General features: G+C 43.4%; 1 long non-coding RNA gene across 3 annotated transcripts; it reads right to left on the minus strand.

The window, feature by feature from the left end:
- Positions 1-372: 372 nt before the first annotated feature.
- LOC149407959 (uncharacterized) lies at positions 373-4,586 on the minus strand. Of its 3 annotated transcripts, XR_016297606.1 has the most exons (4): positions 3,204-4,586; positions 2,134-2,334; positions 1,035-1,136; positions 373-785 (listed from the first exon to the last, which is right to left on the minus strand). It is a non-coding gene; the product is annotated as an uncharacterized LOC149407959 (long non-coding RNA). The 3 variants fall into 3 exon arrangements; XR_016297612.1 differs by lacking the exon at positions 373-785 and having other exon boundaries at positions 821-1,136; positions 2,134-2,353; positions 3,204-4,577; XR_016297600.1 differs by lacking the exon at positions 373-785 and having other exon boundaries at positions 821-1,136; positions 3,204-4,550.
- Positions 4,587-7,766: the final 3,180 nt, after the last annotated feature.

Below are 7,766 nucleotides of genomic sequence, written 5' to 3' on the forward strand. Positions count from 1 at the left end.
TTGTATCTTGAAAGGACCAGATGATATGCTCAAACTCCGAAACCGTCTCCACTGAACGAAGGGTCTGCTCGAAGTCATGAGGTCTTTCAAGGGTTGTAATGGGGCCATGGGGTTAAATGCGAGCTAAGTAACGGAGGGAATTTGGGATTCTGAAGGTTCACGAGTTCATTTGACGCTAAGGAGCTTTTTACCCATTTTCCAAATCCCAATGTCTCTCGAAGCACTGATACCCAACCAAACACTATTTTGCAGCAACAAGGACACCTGATCTTTTGTAATGACCGACTTCTTTTTTTTTTCTTCTCTTTTTTTTTTACAACTATAATTTAATTTCACAAGAGTATTTCTCGCAGCATCTCTTTCAACTCAATCATTTTTAGCACCTCAACTCCCGGAATTCAGACTTTTTTTTTTTTCAAAATAACTACACAAGTTGGAAATAATGTCCGAATCCTATAAAACATCTTTAATACCAAGAAAAATGTCTCTCAACCCTAATTTATAGGTAAGTAACACCCTAAAACGTCAAAATCACTCATGAACAAGGGTTTGGAGGGGAATTATTTTTAAGTGGCTTGGTCATGTGGATGGCTCAAAAGAAAACGGCTATAGCGTGAAAGGCTCAGAGGGGCTTACTATTGGGATGCTCTCGCATAGCATCGATGAGGGAACTTGGTCGATTTGGCCATGGTGTTATTATCCTAATTGCCTCAATCATTCTCTAAGCATTGGCACGATCGCACATCGCGCTTTGAACGGTTCCGAAGATGAATTCTAGACTGGCCCTGGTGAGAACAAATGAACCGAAAACAGTTAAACAAATAGTTGTGTCACGACCCGCGAGCTTCAGCTCGCCCACGAGCCGCGACCGATCAACTCCAATATCATACATATTAAACAATAGATCATAATACTTTTATATATATTAAAATAGTTTGCGAAAATCCGGGGAAATTTTTCGCTTTTATAACTTAGAGTCTTATAGCGACTCCTATACAGATACATTCCGGAATGTTTTAACAAAAGATACTAACCCCCGGTTAAGAAACCCCATAGCCCATAGGTCAAGGCAATACGTGCTCGGTCTCGGTCTTCGATCTTCGTTTCCATTGCTCACATCGCCGCCTTACCCTTACCTACATTACCAAGGGTCATAAAGCTATGAGTCGATTGACTCAGTAAGCGGGAGTCGAACCTATGAAAGTAAAACATCTAATGCAGAGCCATGTGACGTGCAAACAATCACATAAGAATGCAGGATGCCATTTCCGCTAATTCTCTAGCATGCATAATGTGTGATCACATCCTAGCTAACACTTGTCACTCCGCAAGGTCATACATTTCTATGTTCTAACCTCCGGAATGGCAAGAGACCAACTTCAGACTTCGAGCAGCCGTCTTCCGCTGGCCTAGAGTTTTCGTTTTGTCTGGGATCCACTAGTGGTACCATTTCCTTCTCATTAGGACGTCCGCGCCTACTGGGCTCTTGACGGCAATGAGCTCGCGAATCGCGACCTTCACCCATTCCGCCGTACGGTGCCTGCATCAGCTACCGTCGAGTCTCCAGTCGCACAATGAGCTCGCGAATCGCGACCTTCACCCATTGCGTAAAGAGTACTCAGCGCACGGATTTCTAAATCCGCTTCATACAAGTCAGTGACTTGTAGGTACCACCGACAACGTTTTTAATCTTTGGGTACTCTAGCGTATAGAGTACACAACTAAGCATATACAGGAGAGCGTCTCGGGTTAAATCCCGAAAGAATTATTGTTTCCCTTTCATGCTCGTTAAGTGTTTTAGGTTGAAGACTCAGGACGTGACTCCTGGTACTTCTACCCTCGGCTCGAATCCGAGAGTCCAACTTGCTCTCCTGTCACCTCAGATCTAGCCAAAGCCTATGGTTAGCAGAGGGATCTAACTACAACAAAGTAGCAACGTGGCTGGTTCAAGTTAGCGTTTGAACCTATGGGTAAAAACCCGACTAAAATTTTCCATAAAGAGTGGCCGAAGCCTTAATCTTCAATGTTTGTGTCTTTTAAGGCTTTTCCTACTCTTTATTATTATTAACACGAAAATGCACGTAAACAGAATTATTCCCCTGGTAAGTAGTTGACTTATGTCTCCACGCTTACCTGGAACAGCTCGACAGAAAGTTCGACAACTTCCAGCGATGTCTTGCTTTTCACGTTCTCCGGAATACTTGACACTTGTCGAAACGTCAAAGGAAGAGTTAATCGAGTTTTAACATCGATAACACTTTCCTCGAAACTTCAAATTCCTGCTTCGTTGCCTGACTCTGTCGGTTCCCACTCGTCCGTCTAATTCTGTAATCCCTTTCGTGGAATCCGATAACTAGTCAAATTCATGATTCCAAAATCCCATAAATTTCCGAAATCAAAACTAAATTCCTCGAGACAATTCAACGATCCCGGAAACATACTCTATTCAAAATCCGGACCTAAGCAAGTCACACAACCAAACAATTCCGGAGACGCAACGAGCAATCCTACAACCAAACGTGCACAAACACTCGTATCGATATTCAAACACAAGGCACATCATATCCTCATCGATGCCAAACATACACAAACAATTGCACAATCTCGACTCAAGTCCCCGTTTCAAACCCATAATCAAAATTTGTACATAATCGGACTGGTTTGAACAGCGACTAAAAAATGCATCATAACTCGAGCTATACAACTCGAAATCCAACGATTCCAGTTTCAGAACGTAACTAACTTCCGTACCTTTCTAACGATATATTATAAGCCTACATATGAACATAATAGCTACATAAAAAACAGCCCGCAATATTGGGTCGCTGTTCTGGAATTCAGCAGTTCACAGCTTTGCATACCAGATTTCAAAAATTCATAACTAGATCAATACTCAATGGATTTTAACGTTCTTGGTCATTTTAGAAAGCCCATAACGTCTACTATCCAGGAAAAATATCAACAAATCCAAATTAAACCGCTACTGATCTGTCCACGTCCATTTACTATCAGATTTCGTCCAAAATCAAACCACACAAGAAAACGAGTTCAATCATCAAATTCATCTCATAATCAACAACAACCAAGCTCAAAGAACAAACAAAACCAACCAAAATCTCAGATTCAACTCGGATTCAAAAACCCCAGAAAATGGATCTATGAACCCTAATCATGAATCAAACCAAGGAGAAGAAATTCCTTACTTTCAATCACGAAATAAGCTTCTCCGGTCCTTACTCAACCCTTCTCCGGTGGTCACGCTAGCTCCGGTGTCCACACAACTCACGGCGACCTCGTTCTTCCTCAGCTGGAGCGCGCGGCGATGGAGAGCTCGGCCGACAGCGCGCGAAGAGGAGAAAGGAAGGAGAAGAGAGAGAGAAGATGGCGGTGAAGGTAAGGCTTGGTGAAGCTTGAAGATGACTGAAGCTTTTGTTGCTTGAATTTTTTTTTTTCTTCTTTGTTATCCTTTGCAGGTGATCGCGTGAAGAAGGAGAAGAAGAGAAGATATAGTGCACGTGAAGAAGATAAGAGAAAGAGGGGATAAGAACGTCACGTGGCAATCCTTATCCTATTATTCACAAACCAATCTCTTTTCCTTGTTTTCTTTCAAATGGGTCCCTTAAAAATCATCACAACCAAGTCCTCTTCATATAATTATTTAATTAAACCCATAACCGAAGGGATTATAATTATATGATTCGAACCGAGAATTTTCTCGTTCGTTCTAAATTAATTAAAATATATTTAAGGTTTCTCGGAATTAATTCTCGTCCTTGAGAATTTATTTCTTAAATTAATTTCCGGAATATTTCCTCGGAAATAATTTACTAGTCGAGATAAACTCGATAATTCCTTTATTTATTCTGAGATTTTTCCTTACCTTAATATATTTTAAATTAACTCGGGAAACTTATACATCCATCATTCACTCAAAACATAATTGTAACAAACGGGAGCTCGTTTATTTTATTCAAATCCACAAGTCGAGCGTTGCAAAAGTTTGTATATTACAATCCCTACCCCCTTAGAAGAGTTTCGTCCTCGAAACTTAGAACAAGGCGGGGTATTTCTTTTGCATTTTACTCTTAAGCTCCCATGTAGCTTCTTCTGTGGAGTGTTTCTTCCATAGTACTTTGACTAGAGGTATAGTCTTATTCCTTAAGACTTTCTCCTTGCGATCTAGGATTTCAACAGCTGGTTCTTCATATCTGATGTCAGGAGAAATCTCAACCTCTTGCTCTTGCAGTACATGTGAAGGATCAGACATGTATTTCCGCAACATCGATGCGTGAAACACATCATGAAGGTTGGACATAGACGGCGGTAGGGCTAGGCAATACGCTGCCTTGCCTACTCGTTCCAGAATCTCAAAAGGTCCAACAAATCTCGGGCTGAGCTTCCCTTTCTTCCCGAATCTCATGACACCACGCATCAGAGAGACTTTCAAAAAGACTTTCTCTCCTGCCTCAAACTCTAGAGGTCTTCTACGCTTATCTGCGTAGCTCTTCTAACGATTTTGTGCGGTCTTCATCCGGGCTTGAATTTTCTTGATCGTTTCGGAGGTCCGCTCGAGCAATTCAGGCCCGATGAACTCGCTCTCACCAGCTTCATCCCAATGAACTGGAGAGCGACACTTTCGCCCATAAAGTGCTTCATAAGGTGCCATCCCGATCGTCGATTGATAACTGTTGTTGTACGAAAACTCGACCAAGGGAAGATAACGACTCCACGAGCCGTGGAACTCCAAAACACACGCTCGGAGCATATCTTCTAACACTTGGATCGTGCGTTCACTCTGACCGTCAGTTTGGGGATGAAATGCAGTGCTGAATTTCAGTCACGTCCCCAAATGTTGTTGTACACTCTTCCAAAATTTGGACGTAAAACGAGCATCACGGTCAGAGACGATTGAGCTAGGAACTCCATGTAGACGAACAATCTCTTTGATGTAAAGTTCAGCGAGTTTATCCACGGTGTGAGTGGTCTTGATGGGCAGAAAATGAGCTGATTTGGTCAACCTGTCGACAATGACCCATACTGAGTCGTGACCAGTTGTGGTTTTTGGCAAACCTGACACGAAATCCATCGTTATCCGCTCCCACTTCCACTGTGGAATCTCAAGTGGTTGCAGCAGTCCAGCTGGTTTTTGATGCTCTGCCTTAACTTGTTGACAAGTTAGGCACTTTTGAACAAATTCAGCTACATCTTTCTTCATTCCTGGCCACCAATATACCTTTTTCAAGTCTTGATACATCTTTGTCACACCTGGATGTACCGAATATGGTGTCCCGTGAGCTTCCACCATTAACTGCTTTCTGACTTCCTCGTTAGATGACACACAAACTCTTCCATTACATCTTAAAACATCGTTCTCATCTAACTTGAAATCACCCACGTTACCATTTTGAGCCTCAAACATCTTCCCAAGAAGATATTCGTCGGCGTACTGACCATCTTTGATCTGTTCCAGCAACATCGGACGTACGCTAAGAGCAGCTAATCTCCCAGTGATCAGCTGAAGTTCTAGTTGCTAAACATCGTCCTTCAGTTGAAGAGATGTTTCAACTAAACTTGCTAAGGACGCTACAGATTTGCGGCTAAGTGCATCTGCGACTTTATTTGCCTTACCAGGATGATAATGCAAATCAAAGTCATAGTCATTCAGAAGTTCCATCCAACGTCCTTGTCGCATGTTAAGCTCATTCTGAGTAAAGAGATATTTCAACGTCTTATGATCCGTATAGATGTCGCAATGCACTCCATACAGATAGTGTCTCCAAATTTTCAGAGCAAAAACGACAGCTGCAAGCTCTAGATCGTGTGTAGGGGGGTACCGAGTTTCATAATCTTTCAACTGTCGAGAGGCGTATGCGATGACTTTCCCATGTTGCATCAGTACTGCACCCAAACCTTGTTTAGACGCATCACAATAGATGGAGAATCCATCTTCTCCCTATGGAATTGTGAGCACTGGCGCCGTTGTCAACCGAGTTTTCAGTTCTTGGAAACTTTTCTCACATGTTTCCGAACAGATGAACTTATGTCCTTTACGAGTCAATTGGGTCAATGGCATGGCTAATTTAGAAAATCCCTCCACGAACTTTCTATAGTAGCCCGCTAGGCCCAAGAAACTTCTTATTTCAGTCATCGTTTTCGGCTGATTCCATTGCTTCACAGCTTCCACTTTGGCCGGATCTACCATGATTCCTGCGCTACTGACCACGTGGCCGAGAAAAACAACATGCTCCAGCCAAAATTCACACTTGGAGAACTTGGCATACAATTGTTTTTCCCTCAGCCTGCTTAGTGCTAGCTCTAGATGCTGTTCGTGCCCTTCTTTAGTCTTCGAGTAGATTAGAATGTCGTCGATGAACACGATCACAAACTTATCCAAAAAATCCTCTAACACTCGGTTCATCAAGCTCATGAACGTTGCTGGCGCGTTAGTCAATCCAAATGACATCACTAAAAACTCGTAATGACCATAACGAGTACGAAATGCCGTTTTCGGGATGTCTTCGTCTCGAACTTTCAACTGATGGTACCCAGAACGCAAGTCGACCTTGGAGAAAACAGTTGCTCCAGCCAGTTGGTCGAAAAGATCATCAATGCGCGACAGTGGATATCTGTTCTTGACTGTCACTTGGTTCAGACCACGGTAGTCAATACAGAGCCGTAGGGAGCCATCTGCCTTCCTGACGAACAAGACTGACCCTCCCCATGGTGAATGGCTCGGTCGAATGAACCCCTTATCATGTAAATCCTGAAGCTGTATTTTGAGTTCTTTCAACTCTGCTGGAGCCATACGGTATGGGGTTTTAGATATTGGCGCTGTACCTGGGATGAGTTCAATATTGAACTCCACCTCGCGATCAGGAGGCAGGCCGGGAAGATCTTCGGGAAAAACGTCAAGAAAATCCTTAACGATTGGAATATCTTGCAGCTGTGACCTAACCGTCTTCGTGACGTCTACCATACTTGCAAGATATCCCATGCGTCCTTGATGCATCATCTTTATAGCCTTTAGCGCCGATATAACCGGAAAACTTGATTTCCGAGAAGAACCTTGGAACTGGAACGGTTCAAGTCCGGGGCTTTTGAACAAAACCGACTTTTTCCGGCAATCAATGAGTGCATGGAAGTTACTCATCCAATCCATCCCAAGGATCACAGCATAATCTACCATTTCCAGTTCGATCAAGGTCGCCTTCAGTATCCGATCCTGTACCTGAATCGGCACATTCTCATACCAGTACATCGACTGATATCTATTTCCGAAAAGCGTAACCGTCACAAACGGATACGAGAATTTCTTCCTGCAACGATGGTGGACGATCCCGCTCGAACTTCCTCTTCACGTATAGAGAACACTCTCGCATTAGCCTTCGATGGCTTTTTCGAGGCAGGGATCCTTTCTTCCGGAGTTTTGCATACTCGCGACAGGTGACCCTTTTTCCCGCAACGGTAGCACACCAGATTACGGGAAAAACATTCACCTACGTGCGTTATCCCGCATCTACCGCATTGGGACGGTTGTGATCCACCAGCAGATTGGGTCTTCTTCATAGATGACCCTGAACGTTTGTTGTTCCCACGGTTCCTTTCCTAGTTCACCGAACGTGAACGGTTCCCCGAACTCGCTTGGAACCGATTACTGGAGCTTTGTTGGGACCTCGTTCCTCTTCCTTGCTGTTGCCGATCCTGCCACTTCTGCTGAAATTTCGCTCTTTTCCGCGAACTACCTTGACTCGCATCAGCGGACTCCG

The sequence above is a fragment of the Urtica dioica genome, chromosome 1 (genome assembly GCF_054948205.1).
Source record: "Urtica dioica subsp. dioica isolate 48M chromosome 1, U.dioica_male_clone48M_v1_H2, whole genome shotgun sequence".
Taxonomy (NCBI): Eukaryota; Viridiplantae; Streptophyta; class Magnoliopsida; order Rosales; family Urticaceae; genus Urtica; species Urtica dioica.